The sequence below is a fragment of the Schistocerca gregaria genome, chromosome 1 (genome assembly GCF_023897955.1).
Source record: "Schistocerca gregaria isolate iqSchGreg1 chromosome 1, iqSchGreg1.2, whole genome shotgun sequence".
In the NCBI taxonomy this organism is placed as follows: domain Eukaryota; kingdom Metazoa; phylum Arthropoda; class Insecta; order Orthoptera; family Acrididae; genus Schistocerca; species Schistocerca gregaria.
Genome location: NC_064920.1, coordinates 134,230,175 through 134,255,939, shown reverse-complemented (window position 1 = coordinate 134,255,939; position 25,765 = coordinate 134,230,175).

Sequence of the window (25,765 nt, the reverse complement as noted above, 5' to 3'; positions counted from 1 at the left end):
CCCTCTTTTCAAAAACTCGACGAGTATGACATCCACGGTGTCCCAAAACATTGTGGTCGTCACCATCTCATCAGAGGGCATCACCTTTAGCTTCCTCGTCTTTGGAGAGGAGGGGAGTTTCCACTCCAGTGACGACCGCTTACTGCTGGAGCCGTAGTGGTGGAGCCATGTTTTCTCATCCGTGAAGAAAACTGCTCCCCTCCATAGAGAATCGTTGCAGAAGTTGCAGTCTTGCCACTGTGCATTTCTGTTTGTGTCTCTTGGACATATTTCGTTGAACCCATCGGGCACAATTCATCCAGCATTGTGCATTGTCGTGAATGGTGTCAAGATTCCTAATGACACTCCCAATTATACCCTCATAAGCCGTAACGTGATCCACCTGCTGTCCTAAATCAGCTGCTCCACGCGAGCTGTGTTCAGATCTGCTGATGACGGCTGCTGCGATGCTCGTCGGTGACGCTTTTTCTAGAAGCCGCAAACTTTCGACAACATTCAGTGACAATCTGACGAAACATTACAGTTTCTTCATAAACCTCTATCATCTTTCGGTGAACTTCGGCCGTTGGCATATGGATCGCCCAGAGAAATCGAATAATTAAACAGATTTATTCCCGATACCACTTTTGCAAAGGAGTCGCCATTCGTGTGCGCTGCAAGTGGCAGGTGGCAGGTTGCTGAAACTCTACACAGTTGCCAACGGCATGTTTTAGAATATAACAGACGAAACTCCTGGAATAACGGCCGCTTAACCTTAGTTTATGATAACTCCTTATTAATGCAGGGTAATCCTGAATTAAATTTTCACGCAGTAGCGGAGTTTGCTTCGATGAAACTTCGTGGCTGATTGAAATTGTGTGCCGTACCGAGAGTCGAACTCGGGACCTTTGCCTTTCGCGGGCAAGTGCTATACTATCTGAGCCACCCAACTACGACTAACGACACGTCCTTACAGCCTTAATTCCGCCAGTACCTCGTCTCCTACCTTTCAAACTACGCAGAAGCTCTCCTGCGAACCTGTAGAACTAGCACTCCTGGAAGAAAGGATATTGCAGAGACATGGCTTAGCCACAGCCTTTCCCGCGAAAGCCAAAGGTCCCGAGTTCGAGTCTCGATCCAGCACACACTTTTAATCTGCCAGCAAGTTTCAGGATAATCCTTATTATCGTTTAATAACCCCAAAACGACTTAGATGTCGGTGAGAAACTTAATTTAATATAAGACACACTGGGCTGTAAATGTCGGAAAATATAACAAAAGTGGTGAGAAATGTTGAACATATGGCGTCACCAGATTACTACCTCGCCACAAGGACAGAGATTGGGCTTTTTGAACTTACCTTCGTCTGTAGAGGCAGTGCTACATATTGCTCTAGTAGGCTAATCTGTTTTCAAACACCTTTTGTAAATGAGATCTGCTATAAACATAGAAGTTAAATATTATTGTCCTCGCTGTAAATAAAGAAAAGCTGTTTTTATTTCCTTTTGTCCCTTTGTTTTTCGTATTCACAGTCTTTATTTAATTGCTCGTGACGCAACATGGAAGCTCATGTTACCTTAGATGTGACGCAGCACGGTAGATTTTTCTTTGTCCTGTTCTTTCTAATTAACCAGTGAAGACCGCGAGACAGATAAATAAAATAATAAATCTTGCCTCAGTCTAAACACGTAATTGTCTAAAGAAAAGAAAACAATTACTGCTTGCCAGACGCGAGACCCTGTGCCCCAAAATTCGCACACATAGGAACGGAACCACAACGACGAGTATTCTTTATTTTGCTTGGAATTATCCGGTGCGACACACCGATAGCCTCTACTGCTGCATGTGCGGCGAGCTACTTCATCTGGTGGTGTTACATTTTGAACATGGTCATCTACTTTTGGGGGTTTTTCCCAACATTTCCGGTCCCAAGTGTCTGATATTAAATTTCTTATATTAGCGTCTTCTACGTCACTTCGTGACTATTTAAACGTCAGTAAGAATCACCCTGTATATATGCTGAAGTGTTGCCTCATAAGAGAAAGCTTGCATCACATATTAGACCTTCTTACGGTGCTTCTGAAGCAGTTGTACGATGGTGCTTTCTGGTATGAGTTCAGCCCTCATAGCAGTGACGCTATGATTATTCACTGCTCTGCAAAACTTAAGGACGAGTGAGATAAAGCAACATAACACATTAACTACTCGGTGGAAATCAATGAAACTGCTGGAACATGTTGCCAGAGGTCTGTCAATGATGCACAAAAGCTGGATGTCGTTTGACGTGAGAGTGAGTCTAGCGCGAAATGTGGCTGGTTCCGCAACACGATGCAATTGAAGGAACGGGAAAAACCAGTGTGTGACAATCAGAGAGCTTTTACGGTGTCTGCAGCAATTGAGAGATTTATACGAAATAAATTAACAAACGACGGAGCTGATCCTCCTTGGTGCACAAAACGGGTTAGAACACTGCTGCAGAAACAACGAAACAAACATGCCAAATTCAAACATACGCAAAATCCCCAAGATTGGCCATCTTTTAGAGAAGCTCAAAATTTAGAGCGGACTTCAATGCGAGATGCTCATAGCAGGTTCCACAACGAAACTTCGTCTCGAAACCTGGTAGAAAATTCAAGGAGAATCTGGTCGTATGTGAAGTATGTTAACGGAAGAAACAATCAGTGCCTTCTCTCCGCGATAGCAATGGAGAATCTATCGAAGACAGTGCTGCCAAAGCAGAGTTACTAAACACAGCCTTCCGAAATGCCTTCACTAAAGAAGACGAAGTAAATATTCTAGAATGTGAATCGAGAACAGTTGTCAACATGAGTAACGTAGAAGTAAATATCCTCGGACTGGTGAAGCAACTTAAATCACTTAATAAAAGCAAGTCTACTGGTCCAGACTGAATACCAATTAGGTTCCTTTCGGAGTATGCTGATGCATTAGCTCCATACTTAACAATCATATACAAAGGTCCGCTCGACGAAAGATCCATACCCTAAGACGGGAAAGTTGCACAGGCCACACCAATATTCAAGTAAGGTAGTAGGAATAATCATCTAAATTACAGACCCATATCGTTAACGTCGATATGCAGCAGGATTTTAGAACATAGACTGTGTTCAAACATTAGCAATTACCTCTAAGAAAACGGTCTATTGACACACATTCAAAATGGGTTTAGAAAACATCGTTCCTGTGCAACACAACTAGCTCTTTATTCACATTAAGTGCTGAGTGCTATTCACAAGGGATTTCAAATCGACTCCGTATTCCTGGATTTCTGGAAGGCTTTGGACACTGTACCACATAAGCGGCTCGTAGTGAAATTGCGTGCTTAGGGAACATAGTCTCAGTTATTGAACTGGATTTGGGGTTTCCTGTCAGAGAGGTCACAGTTCGTAGTAACTGACGGAAAGTCATCGAGTAAAACAGAAGTGATTTCTGGCTTTCCCCAAGGTAGTGTTATAGGCTCTTTGCTGTTCATTATCTACATAAACGAATTGGGAGACATTAATTAAAATTATCAGGCTGAATTGCCGTGGTCCATATAGAAAACTGCTTTCCTTCATGACGTTTCGTTGCCTACTGTGCGCGATATCTTCTCAGAAGATGCAGTAGGCAACGAAGGTCAAGAAGGATAAGCAGTTTTATATATGGACCACGGTACTTCAGCACGGATATATTAATTAATGAAGACGCCGGCCGTGAATCAAACTGCTAAACGATTTAGAAAAGATATCTGAATGGTACGAAAAGTGGCAGTTGACCCTAAATAACGAAAAGTGTGAGGTCATCCACACGAGTGCTAAAAGGAGCTCGTTGAACTTCGGTTACACGAGAAATCAATCTAAAAGCCATACATTCAACTAAATACCTGGGTATTACGATTACGAACAAATTAAATTGGAAGGAACACATAGAAAATGTTGTGGGGAAGGCTAACCAAAGACTACGTTTTATTGGCAGGACACTTAGAGAATGTTACAGACCTACTAAGAAGACTGCCTACGCTACGCTTGTCCGTCCTCTTTTACAATACTGCTGCGCGGTGTGGGATCCTTACCAGATAGGACAGACGGAGTACAACGAAAAAGTACAAAGAAAGGCAGCACGTTTTGTATTATCGCGAAATATGGAAGACAGTGTCTCAGAAATGATACAGGATTTGGGCTGGACAACATTAAAAGAAAGACGTTTTGACGTTGCGACGGAATCTTCTCAAGACATCCCAATCATCAACTTTCTCCTCCGAATGCGAAAATAGTTTGTTGACACCGACCTACATAGGGAGAAGCGACCACCACGTCAGAGCTCGTACGGAAAGATATAGGTCTTCATTCTTTCCGTGCGAATATGAAATTTGAATAATAGAGAATTATGAAGATGGGTCAATGAACCCTCTGCCAGGCACTTAAATGTGATTTGCAGAGTATCCATATAGATGTAGATGTAGATGTACTGTAGTGGTCTGCTTCACTACAAATTGGCGTGGAGACAACATCTGGGTGACTTCAGATGGGGAAGAGTCATTGGGCCGGCCGAGGTGGTCTAGCGGTTCTAGGCGCGCAGTCCGGAACCGCGCGACTGCTACGGTGGCAGGTTCGAATCCTGCCTAGGGCATGGATGTTTGTTATGTCCTTAGGTTAGTTAGGTTTAATTAGTTCTAAGTTCTAGGAGACTGATGACCTGAGAAGTTTAGTCGCATAGTGCTCAGAGCCATTTGAACCAAGAGTCATTGGGAAACAGGAAGGATGATATGTGACGCTGACAAACGGAATGCTGAGAGACCCTTATCAACTAGAGCAGCAGATGACCGCACATTTTGCAGCAGGGAAGAAGGGACCTACGTTAAACAGCAGATGCAATTGCAACTACGTTTAACAGGACGGCAAGGCACACAACCACACGCTAGAAAGTGACGACGATTGCGTTGGTCTTGTCTCTTAATATTACGTTGACACCCCCCACATTCGCGGCGCCGTTTGTGATGGTGCCAAGGGCATAGGGACTGGACCAACGAGAAGCGTGGTCGTGTGCTCTTCGCGAATCAGAGCAGATGTGGGACGCACCCTGATTCGGCGAGAGATTCTTTCTTCTTTCGGTGCCCATCTGGTTCGGATGATGCCGATCATGACGGCTATTCTCCCCTTGTTGGCAGCAACACGGAATACTGATGAAGACATACTGAACTAGCATCTAAGGTTATCAAACCAAGATATTCGTCTTCCCAAGCTGCGACATTGTGGCGAATAAAACAGTGACCAGGCCGGCCGCGGTGGTCTCGCGGTTCTAGGCGCTCAGTCAGGAACCGCGCGACTGCTACGGTCGCAGGTTCGAATCCTGCCTCGGGCATGGATGTGTGTGATGTCCTTAGGTTAGTTAGGTTTAAGTAGTTCTAAGTTCTAGGGGACTTATGACCACAGATGTTAAGTCCCATAGTGCTCAGAGCCATTTCATTTCATTTTCAAAACAGTGACCCGTATATACAATAAGTTTCCATTGATTTACGTCTATGGTCACAAACGTTTTGTTAACAGACTAACGGTTTCGGTCTATAATGACCATCATCAGATCTGTTTCATAAAACCTAAATCAGAAACAAAGTACTTTAGGACCCTGTTTTTATAAAACATATCTGATGATGGTCAATATAGACCGAACCCGGTAATCTGTTAACAAAACGTTTGTGACCATAGACGTAAATTGAAGAAAACATATTCGCCTCCTCCCTGGACGTATTTTGTAGTTGATTTCCCCTTGAAGTATCACGCATGATATGTCCTAGACATTGAAACTTGCGGCATTTCACTATCTTGATTAATTTAGGTGTAGTTCTCATTCTCCTCAAAACTTCTACGTCTGTCCCTGTCTGGGTCCAATGTATTTTCACGATCCGCCTGTAATGCCACAACTCAAAGGCCACCAGCTTCTTCTCCATACTTTTATCTGATGTCCGTGTCTCAACCCCCACACAGGAGGACAGAATATACATATCAGTGCAAAAGTCTGATTTTTTTTCTTAAAGTTACGTTATGGCTTTTGAAGACAGCACACATTTTCTGCAACACACTTCTTGCTTTCACGAAGTGAATCTTGACACCTTGTGAGCAGTCCCAATTTTCATTTACACATTTAAAAAAAAATGACATCACCTCGGTTCGGGGAGTTCCGGAACCTGCTCAGAAAAGTGGAATAGAGATAAACATTAACATAATTTCCGCCCTTTTTACTGCTCACGAAAACCCCACATTGCATGTTGTGCCACCATATAGCGAGAATTTCAGAGGTGGTGGTCCAGACTGTTGTGCACACTGGTACCTCTAATACCCAGTAGCACTTCCTATTGCATTCATGCATGCCTGTATTCGACGTGGCATACTATCCACTAGCTCATCAAGGCACGGTGATTCGGTGTAGATCCCTCAGAGTGGTTGGTGGGTCACGTCGTCCATGAATAGCCCCTTTCAGTCTGTCCCAGGAATGTTCGATGGGGTTCATGTCTGAAGAACATGCTGGCCACTCAAGTTGAGCGATGTCGTTATTCTGAAGGAAGTCATTCACAAGATGTGCACGATGAGGACGCGAATTTTCGTCCATGAATATGAATGCCTCGCCAATATGCTGCCGATATGGTTGCACTATCGGTCGGAGGATGGCATTCATGTGTCGTACAGCCGCTATGGCTCCTTCCATGACCACCAGCGGTGTACGTAGGCCCCACGTAGTGCCACCCCGAAACATCACGGAATCTCCACCTCGCATTACTCGTTGGACACTGTGTCTAAGGCGTTCAGCCTGACCGGGTTGCCTCCAAACACGTCTGCGACGACTGTCTGGTTGAAGGCATATGCGACACTCATCGGTGAAGAGAACGTGATCCCAATCCTGAGCGTTCCATTCGGCATGTTGTTGAGCTGAACTGTGTCGCGCTACGTGGTGTCATGGTTATAAAGATGGACCTCGCCATGGACGTCGGGAGAGAAGTTGCTCATCATGCCGCCTATTGCACAGTTTGGTCGTAACACGACATCCCATGGTTGCACGAATAGCATTATTCAACACTGTGGCGTTGCTGTCACGGTTCCTCCGAGCAATAATTTGTTGGTAGCGGTCATTCACTGCAGTAGCAGCCATTGGGTGGCCTGAGCGAGGAATGTAATCGGCAGTTGCGGTCTCTCTGTATCTCCTCCATGTCCGAACAACATTGCTTTGTTTCACTCCGAGACGCCTGGACACTTCCCTTCTTGAGAGCCCTTCCTGGCATAAAGTAACAAACCGCGATCAAACCGCGGTATTGACCCTATAGGTATGGCTGACTTACAGACAACACGAGCCGTGTACCTCCTTCGTTTTGGAATGACTGGAGCTGATCGGCTGTCGGACCCCCTGCGTCTAATAGGCGCTGCTCATGCGTGGTTGTTTACATCTCTGGGCGGGTTCAGTGACATCTCTGAACAGTCAAAGGGACTGTGTCTGTGATACAATATGCACAGTCGGCGTCTATCTTCAGAAGTTCTGTGTACCGGAGTGAAGCAAAACTTTTTTTGATGTTTGTATTATGGTTCTAAGGTACGTGTATTGTTTTACCCTTTATTTAGTTACTCCTGTAATATTTTCCTTAATTACGTCCATGACTATGGTCTTTGTGGTGTTTATTTTAAGCTCATACTGACTACTGACTCTTGCAGTTCTATCCATTAACAATTGTAACACTAGGATAGTGTCAGAAAATACAATAGTATCATCAGCATATCGAATGTTGTTTAATCTTATTCCATTTATCACTATTCCTTCTTCAACTTCTTCCAGAGATCCTCTGTAATGAATTCTGATTATATATTAAATAGTATGGGTCACAAGATGCAGCCCTGTCTTACTCTCTCGATAATGTTGACTGCTTCGGTGTGTTCTCCAACAATTCGAAACACCACTCTTTGATTCCGGTACAGGTTCTTGATGATCCGCAGATCTCTTTCCTCCTTTCCAATGTTTCTCAAAATCTCCATCAACTGGTCGTGTTTTACTCTGTAAAACTCCTTCACATAATCCATTAGGCAAACAAATAAATTTTTATTTACGTCTGCACATCTCTGAAACAATGTTTGTACACCGCACAAGGCTTCTCTCGTACCCACGGCATTAACTAACCCAAACTGATTAGGTGCTATCTGTTGCTCACAGAGACGAGAGATAGTAACAAGTAATGCACCGAGGCACATTGTCGAACATAATCGTTTTAGTGGGTCGGGTGTTATTGTGTGAGGAGAAATACTGGTGCATGGGTGTACTGAATTTTGAATCTTTGAACACGGTACACTCAGCACTCGACGTTATTGTGACACTGCACGTCTTCCACTTGTGCGTGAAGTGGGTCATAACTTCATTTTTTGGATGACAACGGGCGACCGCATCGAACTGTGCAGTTGGAGAAGCTCTTGCAACGTTAGGGTGTTCTTCGAATGGACTGGCCTGCTCGCTTCGGTACCACTGAGCACGTGTAGATGCATTGGGCAAACGTATTGCATGAGGTCCACATGTATAGCAATGACCATCTAGCCATCGTCAACCCCGCTCGTGGAGGAATGTAAAGTCTTACAACAAGAACTCCTTGTTAACCTTGTGGCCAGCATAGGAGCACGTTGTAGACAATGTGCTGCGGTCCGCTCTCAGTTCTGATAACACACCCCATTGAGAACCACGTCCTGCCTTTGGTAATGCTCAGGGGACCATCGTAAAATACGGTGCCTTCCATCTAATAATTGGCTTTGAATAAAAATGTCATTTTTGTTCGTCTCTCTGTGTATTTATTTCAGTTTCACGCTTTTCGAATCCATAGCACATTGTAAAGGTTCTGTATTCCGTTCCACAGGTACACAAACACAACATTAAGGAGAAGGTATTAACATTTTGGCTCATCAATGTTTGCAACTACGGTGTACTCTTCTTTCGTAGTTCATATGGATCAGGGCTGTACATGATCAATAATAACAACCGATATAATGTGGCTTGACTGATGAATGAGTCCCTGCATTGTAAAAATATGACACCCCCGAAGTGAGCAGCTCTTTACTCTTATTCAAATGGTGCTGAACAGGCATGAGACACTCTGTACTAAAATAGTGTAACTATGATACCAATAGGACGGGCCTTTACTGACGTCGACAAGGCGTTTGTCCGACCTAGGGAGGCGACGTCACGAGCCATCTTAGATGAGTCGACCCACAGTGTAGGAAAGCGTTCTGCGTCCTGTACTGCCACGAGAGGAATTCAAGCGCCGTATGGACTATCTGTACGCAATTGGCGGATGGGCATCTGTCGAAGTAAGTGCCGTCAATGACACAAAACCAGCTTTCTGGCCTACGCTAAATCCGTATGATTGTGACACATCGCCCAATGTTGTCAGAGAGTCTTTTACCACACGTTAAAGCATGTCTCGTTCCGCTTCGCGGATATCTATGACCCCGTAGAAACGGGACATTAAGCTAATCGAAACATTATTGTCTTTAACGCTCTGCACAGTACTTAATCTTTAAGCAGAATATTCAAGCAAATCTAGAACTATCACAACGGACGTAGCTGTTTATCCTTGTAAGACATTCGGCTAATATGCAGGGTCAATCAGCTGGCGTTCCCCATGGGTTTTATGCAGTCCGCAGTTATTTCCGATACCACGTGCTGCACTGTTAGTCTGGATAAGTTTTCCTGGAGACTACGGTTTTCAAGTTGTTCAAGAAAAATGCTATTGTACGTTTTTATTGAGTGATTCGAAAACTTTGTCCTCTAGTGAAAACGTATGCCAGCATTAAATATACATTAAATTTCCTACGGAAGGATTATGTTAATTTTTTCTGTAGGACTAATAGTGTGTGAATAACAAGCGAGAGAATGTGAAAACCATGCACGTGGTTTTTGAAGGTATTGTTGGTTGTATAAAACACTTAGGTAGGGACAGCTGAATTATTGGGAGTATGGTTGTTAAGAGACAGGAATGCATTGAAGAAATCATATAGGCGAGTGATAGCTGCTAGTGGGATATGTACTTACCTGTGCCGTTAATATACAACGAAAAAAGTATTTTTTCCTAAATGGAACTATGTTCTTTTTTTTTTAATGATGATCGGAAGCTAGCTGTCTGTGCAATACCTGGAAATGGCATTTCTCAAAAATTTTCGGTTGATGGGCTTAGCACTGAGGACGAGGTGCACATAATAATATGAATGTCACATAATATGGAAAAGAAACAGACGTACAGATTCACATCCCGTCGATGTCGAGGTCCTTACGCGCGGAAGAAGCAGGTACAATCGAGCACTTTACAGTCAACCATCTAAAATTTTCCTGAACGCATCGAACTCGAATACGAGTCCAGTGTATTAATAATATGCGTAGGATTCAGCGTCTGGTGACTGCAGACTAACTTGTTTTACGAAAATCATTTTACTCAGTGCCACACCAACATTTATTAACGAAAGAACAATCATATGGTAGTGAAACAAAATGTGTGACTGGACGGAGGAGTTCTTGGTGGGGAGGTTGCAGTATATTATTTTGTGTTACAACAGACAGGCCTGTGGAAATAATTTCATTTGCCCTAGGGATTGTGTGTTGGGGAGAGGTGTTCATCTTCTGTATTATTTACCTGGCTGAAGATAGTAATAACATCATCTTCAGGCATTCTTGCAGATAACAATGGTATCTGCAGTGAGTAATGTCTGGGAAAAACGTTGCTCAAATGTTGTCACATTTCGATAAGATTTCACAAGATAGGCAAGTTCCTTCAAATTTTGAGGAAATTAAAATTGTAAATCTCACAAAACTCAAAAACATAGTGTCCTCACGCGGAATATCAATGAAACGCAATACGAAACATTGACCCATACAAATAAGGGGCTGCAAAAATTTGCACGGATATGTAGTGGAACGACCACGTAGGCAAAGTTGTAAGTAAAGCAGGTGGAAAACTTCAGTTCATTGGTAGGATATTAGAAAAATGCAACCAGTCTGCAAAGAAGAATCCTAGAAAACACTCATGTGATCTATCTTAGAAAACTGCAAAGTTATGTGAGCCGCATACGAAGTAGGTCTGGATGAGCAGCATTAAGGTGCACAGATTAGATTCACCTATGAAAGAGCATCAGAGAGATATGAAAAGTCTGGTCTGGCAAACGCTTTAAGCGGACGCCGATTTTCCGAAAGCCTACTTTAAAATAATAAAAAAATAAAATAAAAATTGCTACGCACCACGAGGGAATTATCGGCATGGGTTGGTAATCTGTAGATGTGGTGTAAATGTACATAAAGACAAATGACTACGGTTCCAGAAGAACAGGATGATTTATTCAAGAGAAAGAGCTTCCCAAATCGAGCAAGTCAATAACGTGCTGGTTCACCTCTGGCCCTTAATCAAGCAGTTTTTCGGCGTGGAACTGGTTAAACGGGTTTCCAGATGTCCTCCTGCCAAATTAATTATGTCCAATTGGTATGTTAGATCGTCAAAATACCGAACTGGTTGGAAGGATCCGCCCGTAATGATCTAAATCTTTCCTGTTGCGGAGACATCCAGTGACCTTGCTGGCTGAATTTGGGTTTGGCTGGTACGGAAAGAAGCAGTAGAGACTCTCGCTGGAATTATCTTGCTGAAATGTAAGCTCTGGATGGCTAGCTACGAAGTGCAACGAAACGGAGCGTAGAATATCGTCGACGTACTGCTGTGGTGTGAGGGTGCCGCTGACGACTACCAAAGAGATGCCGCTATGAAATATAATGGCACCCCAGACCATCAGACCTAGTTTTCGGCCATATGGTGGGATACGTTGGGCGACAGTCAGGATGGTATCCTAACAGTGTGCGGGGCGTCTCTACACACGTCTTCGGCCTGGAATCACATTGACTGGAGTAGAACAGCCTTCAGTGATGAGTCTTGCTTCGAAGTGAGCCCCGATGATCAGGGAAGGTGTGTCTGAAGACGGCCCAGACATCGGCGGGATACCAAACTGAATGTCGCCCGCCATACCTGGTATAATGGTGTAAGGTGACATTTTATTTCATAGCAGAATCCCTTTGGTTGTCATCCGCTAATTTACACAGGCTGTTTGTATAAAATCAGGAAACCATTATCATAGGAGATTAATAAAACCGCTTCAGACCTTAAAATGTATACACGACAGCGAAAAGTGGTTTCCGAAATTTCATTTTCGTCTTCTGGAAGTTGCGTATCATGTATATGAAACAAATTCGTAATACATCCTTGCTGAGTGGTTTTCAGAACGTAGATGTAGATGTAGATGTCACTTTCACTACCTGCCCCTCGTCATAGTCCCTAGTTCACACTAAAAGTTGTAGTTTCTGTATCAACGATATTCGGTCTAATATAGCTGACATTATCACTATCGTCGTGGTTTTCATATATTCGTCTTGTAGTTGTATTGTTCAACGCTGTGGCCAGACTCAGCGGGGTAAAATTATAAGCCGGTGCTCTCAAAGGCTGTTCGATTGGTTCAGATAGCTCTGAGCACTATGGGACTTAACATCTGAGGTCATCAGTCCCCTAGAACGTAGAACTACTTAAACCTAACTAACCTAAGGACATCACACACACCCATGCCCGAGGCAGGATTCGAACTTGAGACCGTAACAGCACTGCTGTTCCAGACTGAAGCGCCTAGAACCTCTCGACCACAGCAGCCGGCCAAAGGCTGTCATGCCGCCGAATCACACTGATGGACTCCTAAATTAGACACCGCTTTTCTCTTCGACATTTTGAAGTACGTGATAGGTATAACATCTTTCTTCTACGTGTGAAAATGTACCAACAGATCTCAGCGATTTAAATGAAACTCCGCGTTCATGCAGCGTAATGTCGCAACATAGGTCTTGGATTACTCTTTCGTATTTCGTACATATTGAAAAGAGGTAGACTTTGTTACAATTCACTCATGAACTGCCAGCCATCGCCAGAATTTCTAGAAGCCAAACAATAAGCTGCAGTTTTTATTTGTCCGACAGAAGTCTGGAATATTTCTTCAGAAATTTTCGCAAGACGTGACGGGGAAAAACGTGCAGTTACTAAGAGCTGCGATTTAGATAGCAATCTCTCTTGACTACCTTATGGCTCCCTCAGACGGTGCTTATATCTTTTACCTGAATGAAAGTCTCCAGTGTGCAAAGTCGCAAACTGAATGCAAATGAAAGGGACAGAAATGTTATTCACAGTGTTTATCATTCCTTCACAGTCTCTGCGTTCCACCAAAAAAAGGTAAACACAGAGGGAGGAACAGAGGGTGTCAGCAGAAAAGGCACATGTCTGCTTCTAAGCAATTCATTGCATTTCTCCAGCTTTTGTGGTTTATGACGTTAAGTCCTCTTAATGAAGATTGATCACAGTCCACGATTATAGCCCCCACATAGTACATTTACAGTATGTGACAAGGAACGGTAAACCATAAATAAGTTATTGTGTGCCGTCGCGATTTCAGCTGACACAGAAAACAACGAAGGGAGTATTAAAACGTCGAGAAACAATGGCTGTCGCTCTCATACATGATTAATTGAGCCTGCTCGCGTGGAAAAAGCTGTCGCTTTGCGGCACGCGCGTTGCCAAACTGCATCCCGTGTGTGCATCTGCTCTCGGTTCAGCAGTACGCACTCGAGTGTAACATCGGTATTCCCCTTTCGTTTCAGGACCAATTTAAATCGGGTGTACCTCATAATAATTATACTCTTTAGTTTTGATACAATTTAATATTATGTTTTACAACATCATTAAAAAATTATTTACTACACGTTGTAGATGCGAAACTGTCAGTCTGTCAGTGATAATAAATATATAGATTTTTAATATGTTAATTATTGATAAATACTCTCGTATTTTCTAGATGTTTCTCCTCCGCAATCTGTTATTTTTGCAAGCGTTTTATTTCAGATAAGGTCTCTAGTAATTGTATGACAAAATAATTTCGTGGTGTCAGAGGAATGGAAGAGCTTGTACTGAATATCTGGATTACATGATACATGTCACACCACTGCAGAGTGGATACGCCGAAAATGATGTAGTACAGCCAAAGGTTGCCGTTGTAATGTGTGCATACTGTTCCAGTCCACTGTGTTTTAATCATTTTATTGAAGTTGCACCTTTGAGGTCTTTCATGAATCTTATGGACCTGCTGCTATAATTAAGTGTTACAAGATACTGTTTACTCACCTTTCACGGATTATGTATCAGACTACAACCTTTAAACTTAGATTGTACGTCAATTGAAATCTTTAGTAGGAAACAGTTCACTACATTCGCAGCCCTTCTCAATTGGAGAGAAAACACTGGCTCTGAGAGACATCAACCCACGGAAAGCCCCAGGTTTTGATGGAATTCATCCAGAGTTTCCGATTCACTGCGGTAAATTTGCAAAATTATGGCTTGCACAGTTCTACTCCAGTATGATGGAAACTGGAAGAATACCAAATATCCTTAAGAATACAAAAATCATAGCGATACTGAAAACAGGTAAACCGAATGACCAACCAAACATCTACCCCCCAATTGCCCTTCTTAGCATGATCTACAAACTACTGGAGAGACTTATAAATAACAGAATAGGTCCAGATATGCTGAAGCGTATCCCTGTGGAACAAGCAGGCTTCCGGCCAAACAGGAGCTGCACAGATCAAGTCGTCTCACTAACTTCCTACATCGAGGCAGGCTTCCAAAGACAAGAAAAAACGTCCGTGGTATTTATAGACCTGACAGCGGCTTATGATGCTCTATGGAGGCAAGGCCTGATTTACAAACTACTCCGCATAGTGCTATGTTTGAAAAAGGCTAACCTTACCAACGAGATGCTCTGCAACAGACCATTCCGGGTGATACTTGAAAATTATAGGAGCAAAACAATGAAGCTCAATAATGGCTTGCCCCAAGGATCAGTCCTGGCACCGCTACTTTTCAGCATGTATACAGCCGATACGCCTAATACTAAATCTGAAAAGTTTGGATATGCAGATGAGTGGGCCATAGCTACACAACATCGAGATATGGGGCATACTGAGACTGTCCTGACAAGCGACTTGTCCTTGCTGGGAACGTAATTTCGTGAATGGGGACTACAACCTAGTCCAACTAAAACTGAGAACCTGAATAATAAATTGGCTAACAGACGCCTTAAGATATATTTTGATAACAATATTCTGCCTTATAATAAAAATCCAAAATACCTGGGAGTGACATTAGATAGAACCCTGTGCTACAAAGAACACCCCATCAACACTGCTGCAAAATTCGGTACTAGGAACAATATCATTCAGAAACTATGTGGTACCAGCTGGGGCTCCTCCGCCTCTACCTAGCGATGCTCTGTTTCGGGACTTGTCTACTCTGCGGAAGAGTACTGTTCCTCTGTTCGGCTAAAGGGCGCTCACACCAAGATGGTGGACACCGTACTGAACCAAACTATGAGGATTATTTCAGGTACAACAAAATCAACACCCGTTCACTGGCTACCTGTACTGAGCCACATACGCCACATCACTTACGAAGAGAACATGCGCTTCTCCGAGAATTTAAAAAAATACAAGACAACCTGCAACTTCCAATTCACGCTTTGAGCAATGGCATTGACAGAGGTAGATTGCGCTCTAGACATCCACCTCTTGTAAGGGCCAAAGATCTGGAGGAAAATGGTTTCTGTCTTGAAGAACGCTGGAAAATCGAATGGGAAGATTCAGCACCGCCACAGGTAAACACCTTACTGAAACCGTCGAACAGACCTCCAGGCTTACCACGTAAAACCTCGACCATCATCAACAGGATCAGGACGGGCCACGGTCGATGTACGGACTCTCTACGCAAATGGGGAAGAGCACCATCCCCAGAGTGCGACTGCGGTGCTGAGAAGCAGACGATCGGGCACATCATTGCAGAGTGCCCCCTGAGGGCCTACTCAGGTCAAACAACGGACTTCCTGGATGCGACTCGAAGTGCAGTTCAATATATTAAAAACCTAAATGTTGATTTGCAATTATATATATGTTGTCCATGACATAACTGTATTTAATCCATTGTGTCTTGTTGTTAGTGCCAAATTTATAAGGTTATTGTAGCAGCTTATTTCTCTATAAACGTGATTTGTATTTGCCATACGCTAAATAAATAAATTGATACATGAATACACTGGAGAGCCAAGGAGACTGGTATACCTGCCTAATGTCGTGTAGGGCCCCCCGACCCGCAATACTACGTGGCATGGACTCGACTAATGTCTGAAGTAGTGTTATAGGGAAATGACATCATGAATCCTGCAGGGCTGTCCATAAATTGGTAAGAATACGAGGGGGTGGAGATCTGAACAGCATGTTGTAAGGCATCCCAGATATGCTCAATAATGTTCTTGTCTGGGGAGTGTCTAAACTCAGAAGAATGTTCCTGGACCGACTTTGTAGAAATTATGGACATGTAGGGTGTTGCATTGTTCTCCTGTAATTGCCAAAGTCCTTAGGAATGCACAACGTACGTGATCAGACAGGATGCTTACGTTCGTGTCACCTTTCAGAAACGAATCTAGACGTATCAGGGGTCCCATATACCTCCAACTGCACACGATCCACAACATTACAGAGCCTCCACCACCTTGAGCAGCCCCTACTGACATGTAGGGTCCACGGATTTATGAGGTTGTCTTCCATACCTCTACACGTCCATCCGCTCGATACGATTTAAATCGAGACTCGTCCGATCAGACATGTTTCCAGTCATCAACAGTCCAGTGTCGGTGTTGACTGGTACAGGCAAGGCGTAAAGCTTTGGTCGTGCAGTCATCGATGGTACACGAATGAACATTCGGCTCCGATAGCCCTCATCGATGATGTTTGGTTGAATGGTTCGCACGCTGTCTAGGCCTAGCATTGAAATGTCCAGGAATTTGCGGAAAGGTTAAACTTCCGTCACATTGAACGAGTCTCTTAAGTTGAAGGTTCTTTTTCCGGCAGCAGCAATGTCGGAGATTTGATGGTTTACCGGATTCCAGATATTTACGGTAGACTTGTGAAATTGTCATACGGGAAAATCCTCACTTCATCGCTATCTCGGAGATGCTGTATCCCAGCGCTCGTGCGCCGACTATAAAATCACGTTGCAACTCACTTACAATCTTGATAACCTGCCATTGTAGCAGCAGTAATCGATTTAACAACTGGGACAGACACTTGTTGTCTTCTATAGGCGTTGCCGACTGCAGAGCCGTGTTCAGCCTGTTTATACACTCCTGGAAATTGAAATAAGAACACCGTGAATTCATTGTCCCAGGAAGGGGAAACCTTATTGACACATTTCTGGGGTCAGATACATCACATGATCACACTGACAGAACCACAGGCACATAGACACAGGCAACAGAGCATGCACAATGTCGGCACTAGTACAGTGTATATCCACCTTTCGCAGCAATGCAGGCTGCTATTCTCCCATGGAGACGATCGTAGAGATGCTGGATGTAGCCCTGTGGAACGGCTTGCCATGCCATTTCCACCTGGCACCTCAGTTGGACCAGCGTTCGTGCTGGACGTGCAGACCGCGTGAGACGACGCTTCATACAGTCCCAAACATGCTCAATGGGGGACAGATCCGGAGATCTTGCTGGCCAGGGTAGTTGACTTACACCTTCTAGAGCACGTTGGGTGGCACGGGATACATGCGGACATGCATTGTCCTGTTGTAACAGCAAGTTCCCTTGCCGGTCTAGGAATGGTAGAACGATGGGTTCGATGACGGTTTGGATGTACCATGCAATATTCAGTGTAACCTCGACGATCACCAGAGGTGTACGGCCAGTGTAGGAGATCTCTCCCCACACCATGATGCCGGGTGTTGGCCCTGTGTGCCTCGGTCGTATGCAGTCCTGATTGTGGCGCTTACCTGCACGGCGCCAAACACGCATACGACCATCATTGGCACCAAGGCAGAAGCGACTCTCATCGCTGAAGATGACACGTCTCCATTCGTCCCTCCATTCACGCCTGTCGCGACACCACTGGAGGCGGGCTGTACGATGTTGGGGCGTGAACGGAAGACGGCCTAACGGTGTGCGGGACCGTAGCCCAGCTTCATGGAGACGGTTGCGAATGGTCCTCGCCGATACCCCAGGAGCAACAGTGTCCCTAATTTGCTGGGAAGTGGCGGTGCGGTCCCCTACGGCACTGCGTAGGATCCTATGGTCTTGGCGTGCATCCGTGCGTCGCTGCGGTCCGGTCCCAGGTCGACGGGCACGTGCACCTTCCGCCGACCACTGGCGACAACATCGATGTACTGTGGAGACCTCACGCCCCACGTGTTGAGCAATTTGGCGGTACGTCCACCCGGCCTCCCGCATGCCCACTATACGCCCTCACTCAAAGTCCGTCAACTGCACATACGGTTCACGTCCACGCTGTCGCAGCATGCTACCAGTGTTAAAGACTGCGATGGAGCTCCGTATGCCACGGCAAACTGGCTGACACTGACGGCGGCGGTGCACAAATGCTGCGCAGCTAGCGCCATTTGACGGCCAACACCGCGGTTCCTGGTGTGTCCGCTGTGCCGTGCGTGTGATCATTGCTTGTACAGCCCTCTCGCAGTGTCCGGAGCAAGTATGGTGGGTCTGACACACCGGTGTCAATGTGTTCTTTTTTCCATTTCCAGGAGCGTATATCTCTGTATTTGAATACGCATGCTTATACCTGTTTCTTTGGCACTTCAGTGCGCGTGATCTTTGCTACAACAGACACATATTTACAGTTTAAAATACATTTTATTTGGGTTCAGTCGTTCGAGTTGTGCTACTTCCTTTATCATAGCCATCAAATGTCAGGTTTTCTAATTTTATGCATTGGGTATGTATGGAGCCATATTGGCGCACGTGTAGCTCATGCAGCATAGCGATCAGAGTCGTTAGCGGTCGTGATGCGGTTTGACTGATGAAAGCTGACAATCAGCAGTTGTATTCCACTTACTATTTATTATTTCCGGATGGTTCTTAAAATTAAAGCAACAAGCCGATCTTATCTGTCTAATTGACAATATAATTATACAAACTGTCAACAGATGTACGTACAATCGTGTTCTGCACGGAAGACGGTATTTCGCTCAAGGGAAAACCACGCCAAAGATAACGTTAGTGCATCTATAAAACGCGGTAGTGTCTTTCGGGTAGTCCCACATCTACAATCTCTGCAGTATGGCACAGAGAATACGCCCAAATGACTCTGTAGTGGAGTGCCGTAGGAAGAATGGAAGCAGAACAGTCTTAAAGGTGATGTGGCATGATGGTTTAATGTGAATCGTTCTGGTATATCTCAAACGTGGCGACAATTTGTAGAGACCGAAACTGTATCCTGAGGTACAGTGTAGGGACGACCACGTGTGACATCAGAAGAGAGAACCGTTATCTGGCTTTAAGAGCACGACGGTACCGCCTTAGTGTTGCACGGCAACTGGCGTTGACATCGCAGCATCCAATGAATGTGTTACATCGAGGCAAACGGTGTGCAGAAGGCTTCGGCAGAGTGGCCTTTACTGTCGGAGATCTGCTGTATGTGTACCTCTGACGCGTCTTTACAGAATGTAACGTCTAGAGTGAAATCGTGAACATGACACCTAGACACTCGAACAGGGAGCCAATGTACTTTTCACAAGTGAGCCGCGATTTGGTCCGGAGAGCGATTCTCGGCGGATTCACATTTGGAGGGAACGTGAAACATTTTGCGAACCAAACATTGTGGAAAGAGACCGACTTGGAAGAAGATCCCTAATGGTGTGGGCAGGGATTGTGTTGACCACTGAAACACCTCTTCAGGAAACTTCACGAGTGAATCGGCAAGGTTTAACTGCTTTCTGTTGAGAGGTGCTGTTGGCCCAGAGGTCGTAATGATTGACTATAATACTCAACCTCTTAGAGCATAAGTGGTGGACGTTTCCTGGGTAGCGGAAAATACTGCACGCATGGCGTGGCCTGCTTAGTCTCCCAATTTGGATCCCATAGAGCGTGTCTGGGGTGCACTAGGGAAACTGGTTGCAGAGATGGGTAAAGTCGTTCATCCTTGGGAACTAGTTCATTGGTGATCGCTCTTTTTGGGAACCGTTCATTTTTACTCGTTCACCGTTCATTGTGCTTGGTATATGGTTCTATAAAAAACTGAAAATTAGTAGCATACGTGACTGAAGATTGAAGGCACCAAGACGGGGCACTTGCCTAAGCCTGGAGTACAGAGTTTTTATTCATAACAGAATTCTGAAAAACTTGTAATTTTCGTGATTCTGCAAAACATCTCGTTTAACCAACTGTAGCGTTATGTGGCTTATAGCAGTGAAATAATATAAGGTGGCGCAAGAAAAACCGGCCCCGAGTACAGACTGCTCGCCCATTACGCACGATTTGTTGACCGCTGCGAGCAGAATAGATAAACATGTAGTAGTTAGGCAGTGAAGAAATAATAAATAAGCTAAAGTAAAAAACTTCGAAGCAATGAATGGCGATTGGTAAGCAACAATGTACAGTGTAGTACGGGGAAAGATTTTTCGTGCGCCACCATGTACCACTGAAATAATATTGTAGAAGTTATCATATTCTCTTTACAAAATGCGACATCTTACAATCTTTTACGAAGCGCGGGTTTCATTCGGTTGTATGCCGGTCTGCATTCCATAACAATGAACATACTCTTTTACATTGGATCAAAAATAGACGGAAAATGGTCACTCGTGTGTGCCGTGCCGACAATGCTTTGCATGTGTGATAGTAAAAAAAAATCTTGCCATTTTACAAGTATTTATTCTGCTGTTTATCGAAATAGTGAAGTAAGCTGATACTTCGCTTTGTTACCTATAAAGATGTCTGTATTACATACGTCGTAATTTTTATGTAGTTCACGTAATTATAAAATACATTTTAATTACCGGTCGTGGACGTTGAATAGAATACGAAATGAATCAGAAGCTCAGAGTTCAAAAAAGGTTTGAAGCGGATGTAGAATGCGCGTGCGAAGCGAACGAAACGAACAACAACAATAACTCGATACTGAACTAACTATGAACGTCGGCAGTGAAACTGCGACGAGTGGCCACCCGAAGAGTGACGAGTCCGGCCGAGCCAGACCGAGACCGAGACAGACGGGAACGGGACCGAGGCTGGAACGAGACCGGCCGACGTGCAGCTGCGGGAACGACACTGACCGTTTCCCGTTCCCTGGAACTATAAGTAGAAAGCCGCGATCTAAGATAACTGTGAAAGACCGTTCGTTAGAATTCGTTCGTCGTTTTTTCCGGTCATCTTGGTGAATTGTTCCTTTGGACCCGTTATTTCGCGAACGACCCATCTCTAACTGGTTGCCTCACGTCATCCATCAACCACTCTCCAAGTGTAGTGAGTAACTCTGCAGGAAGAGCGATCGTTATTGCCTCAACATGGGACTGGTGACATCATTCACAGCATACCCCGTCGTTGTCAGGTCTGTATTGCTGCCAGAGGTGGTCACACTCCATACTGAACACATTAACCATTGTCAGAATGTGTGTGCAGATCCGTTAAGTGGAAAAAACGAATAACATTCGCTGTTTACCACTAAGCACGATGCGATTGTTTACGTTTTGTATTCATTACATTATTTCTACTTTATTATCACCTGTTTATACTGGTTTGCGGCAAAATACACGCAACCTTGAAAAATTTCCGCTTGTTGTTCAGTTTTGGACACCAGTGTATAAACTCTAACATTCTGGAGTACTTGATGTTTGCATAAATAACTGCACTCTCCGTCGTTTCGGTTCCAGCTGTGCGATGGTGTCAGGTAACAAACGTTCTTTCACAGCTTAAGTGTCATGCTTCCTTGACGAATCTCCCCTCGAGTTTGCACTTGATTACTGTTTCTACATAACACTGTGTCCTGGAGACGCCGGACTACTTCAGAACATCTACATCACCATGGCACCAATTAGGCAACGTAAAAGCATTCACGTAAACTGACAGGAATCGGATTAAAAGCAGTACATTGTTCCTAGGATACGTATATTGAGGTGACCCCAAACCTCACTAACAAGGAAGCATCACCAACGTCACTTAATATGTTGTGAAGAGAAAAACACTCTAGCAAGACATCGACCCACGCGAAAGTTTGTGCCACAATTCTAATGGTGCGCAGTTGCGATCTTTAGGATGTACAGCTTTTAACTTTCACGTGCGCCGATTTACGCTCTCTCCTCTCAGCTCCAGCCGCTTCATTGTCCGACTGCGAAGAACTGTGCAGGGTACTGAGTACGAAGTACATGTCCAAACGTCGGCCAAGCAACATGCGATCGTTCTTTGTTCACCGTGTCAAAGTGCTGGTTTCCATACGTTAACTAATCCCAGAGATCTCTTTGCTTTGAACTCACTCAAGTTTCGAATCGCAAATGCTGTGTAAGTTAACGAAATGAATGAGTGTGTTATTAACCCTAGAACCATAAGCCTCAGCTGCACCGTTTACCTACAATTTACCTACTTTCCAGTCGTGACAACCCAACGTTCTTCAGAATAACAGTGGCTACCGTTTGTCCATAGCTTGACGATGTCCACAATGGACAAACTGTAGATAATGTTGTTCTGAAGAAGGTTGGGTTATACGGACTGAAACCTAGGTAAATTCACGGTAAATGATGGAACTGAGGCTGTTGATTATTAAAATTAAAATTAATAAATGTTACAATGCCAATAAACCTTCGTAAACTGTACTACTTCAAATTTATCCAAAAGAAGTCATCATTTATAGGTTTTACATTAGTTAGTTACAATTATTAGCTTTCTAATCGTATATTATACTCCAAATTAACTTAAAAATATCATGTTTTATACCCTAATGCGTTAGTAAATTCTAAATTGGGAATATAAGCTTAAAGAAGTATCGTAACCGTATTTTATTAACATTGCTTTTGTGAGTTATTAAACGTGATTAAACTGTAAGTCGAAAATAATTAACTCCATTTAATAACAATTCCTCAGTTTCTCAAGTTTTATTCATTTTGATTCTGAGGCATAGTATTGAACATATATGTCACACGTTGTATTTACTGGTATTAATGAAAACTTGGAAGGGTTCGCCCATCACTGTAACTTTCATTTCGCACAGCCTGTTTATTTAACAATACATAATCATAAATTTGTTTTCCTTACAAATTAACGAATTTATGAAATGAATAAGCTTTTAAAGGGAAATCAAAACAAGAAAAACATGAAAATAATTACAAAACAACCGGACCTGCAACTCGCCCGTTATCGTGTGAAGTAGCGGTGTTCGCTACCGCGCTGGACACAGTTTCTCTTATCCAATGCCCTTCTGCAATACATGAAAATATGTAAGAAAGATTGATGGCGAGAGTGTTTTAGTTACTCAAACAAAGGATGTACTTTATTTATTTATTTTTTTATTTATTTATTTATTTATTTTTTATTTTTTTTAAACTGTGTATCGAAACGTTCCGGGTTAAGATGCCCACCGATCCTTAAAGAAATTAGGAAACAATTATGACATTGATAAGGCTTTCTTCAAAGCGAGCAACCTTTACATTTCAATCAGCAACCAAGATGCGACTGGATCCCAAAGCGTGCATTTCGATAATCTCATTTTGACTGAAGCCCTGGTGACAGTTGGTTGTTAATGTGTCAAAAGCTAAATTGCCTTTCAGTTATGAAGGCCACTCTGAAGGAACGTTTTAAAACATTACGTATGAGCTCTTATTACAACAGAACTCATTCGGTAGAACCACAAGATCCAGCTACAAATACACTATAACCTGGTCTGTCAAAGACAAGAACGCACAGCTTAGTTCAGATTGTCTCAAATAGAATTACAATCAAGGAACTGAATCGGTTAACATCTAAATCTAACCATAGGACACCTGTTTGCTTAACGGTAACTTGTGCCTTGGTACAATTGTTCCGACTGTATTTCTGACAAGGAGCTGATTCACCGAAAAATTAATGATCGGGTATAAACTAGAAAGGTAGGACAATATAATACAAGAAAAAAATTTTCAAACGGCATCTAGTGTCTAGTAGGATTCTGCGGCCTGTATTTACGACCAAAGAGCCGACTGAGTACTACTCTCGAGGGTCGGGTGCAAACCAGAAAATAAAAATTAAAGGCAGTACAGTAACGGGACAAATTTTTAAACGCAAACCAATGTTTTAGTACAATACTGCCACCTATATCTCCGACCAAAGAGCGGAGCGCGTAAAACCCTGAGGGTCGGGTGCAAACCAGAAAATAATTGGGAAATCGGGTAGACAATCACACCAATCACCTCGAGGATTACAAAATGTTACTCCTGTTTATCAGCAAGCCGTTCCTTGGATCGACAATGCGTCGCGGTGGTTACTGCGTGGAACCGGTGACAGCCAGGTAGAAGGGGGCAGCCAGTCCACGAACGGGCGTCCGACACGAATGTTGCCAACCGACCGACGGGATGTCGGCCTGCTGCTGCCTATAGTCGACGCTCATCCCGGTGAAGTACTCCATATCTTCTACTCTGCGCAGGCCCTCCTCGCGTAGCTCATGGTTTCGGGCGCTCGGAACTCATGACCGACTCTTGTCGCGACGCTACTGCCAATCCCCAAAGTTGGTGCCTCCCTTTCTCGGGACAGGTATCCCGTAATACATCGGCAAGCAAAGAGCTTGTGAGGACAGAACCCACAGATACTAACTCTTCCTCATAGATATTGACAACGTGGCCGCCAGACGGCTAGTCGATACTACCCTTGAGATAGTCGCGACAGACAGAACATCCTACTAACTTACTGGCGTCACGGCTCAATGTGGTAAGTAAGGTTGACTTATTATATACCCTGTCTCCTAAAACTATATTTTCTCGTGTGAGGTTCCGAAATACTTTCGCCTTGAGTTTTCCCTTCTACCTTAATTTTCTCTCGCCTTCACCATCTCGCGATTAGGTTAGCGCTGATCGCTGCTCAAGTATACAGTACTTCACGTTCTGGCATCTGGTGGCTATGGTGAGGCGGAACGAGTGAAAAATGGAACGTGCGAAGTTTAAAAGTACATATCTGATTTCACTGTCGACTTCAGTTATTCTCACACTCACTTCCTCGAACCAAAGATTTCTACTCCACACTGCTTTGTTTCATATCCAGCAATAACGTCGAACTCAGACATACATGGACGCGGAGGCCAAACGTTTGACATCATGTCCACCAGCGTTTACTTCCCTCCAACGTCCGGGCAACATGGTACCACACCGCATGTTGAAAAATCGCCACAAATCAACGCCTTCACGCAATCCAATTGGCGGCCACTCCACTTTGTTCAATTTGCCACCTCGTGGCGTACCACGTAACTTGTGCTGCCACCAGTGACGACTGGAAGCTTGGTCAACAGTTGGTTGCCTGCCATCTTCCAGCGTTCCATCGGACTCTTATCCATTGTGAGGATACTTATTTCCCCGCCATAAAAAATCATGCGATTGTATGGGTCAAGCAGTGTACGATCACTTACAGGTGTAATGATGGCGATAAATAACGCCTTTACTTGTGACAGTACTTACGAACCGCCCACAATGAAGACGAGGACCGACGGTTCTATCGTGCCTTCTCCGCCAATTACCTTAAGCCCATCATTCGTCATCCCCGCTCAGCTGGATTGTGCCACATTCGGAGATACTACACCCCCACCCCACGCCCACCTGCTGACATCTGAGACTGCCCACGCTGCATTTCTGTATCGTACCCCAAAGCGAAATAGGCGCATAGACACGCGCCCCTTTCTTCTGTGCGCT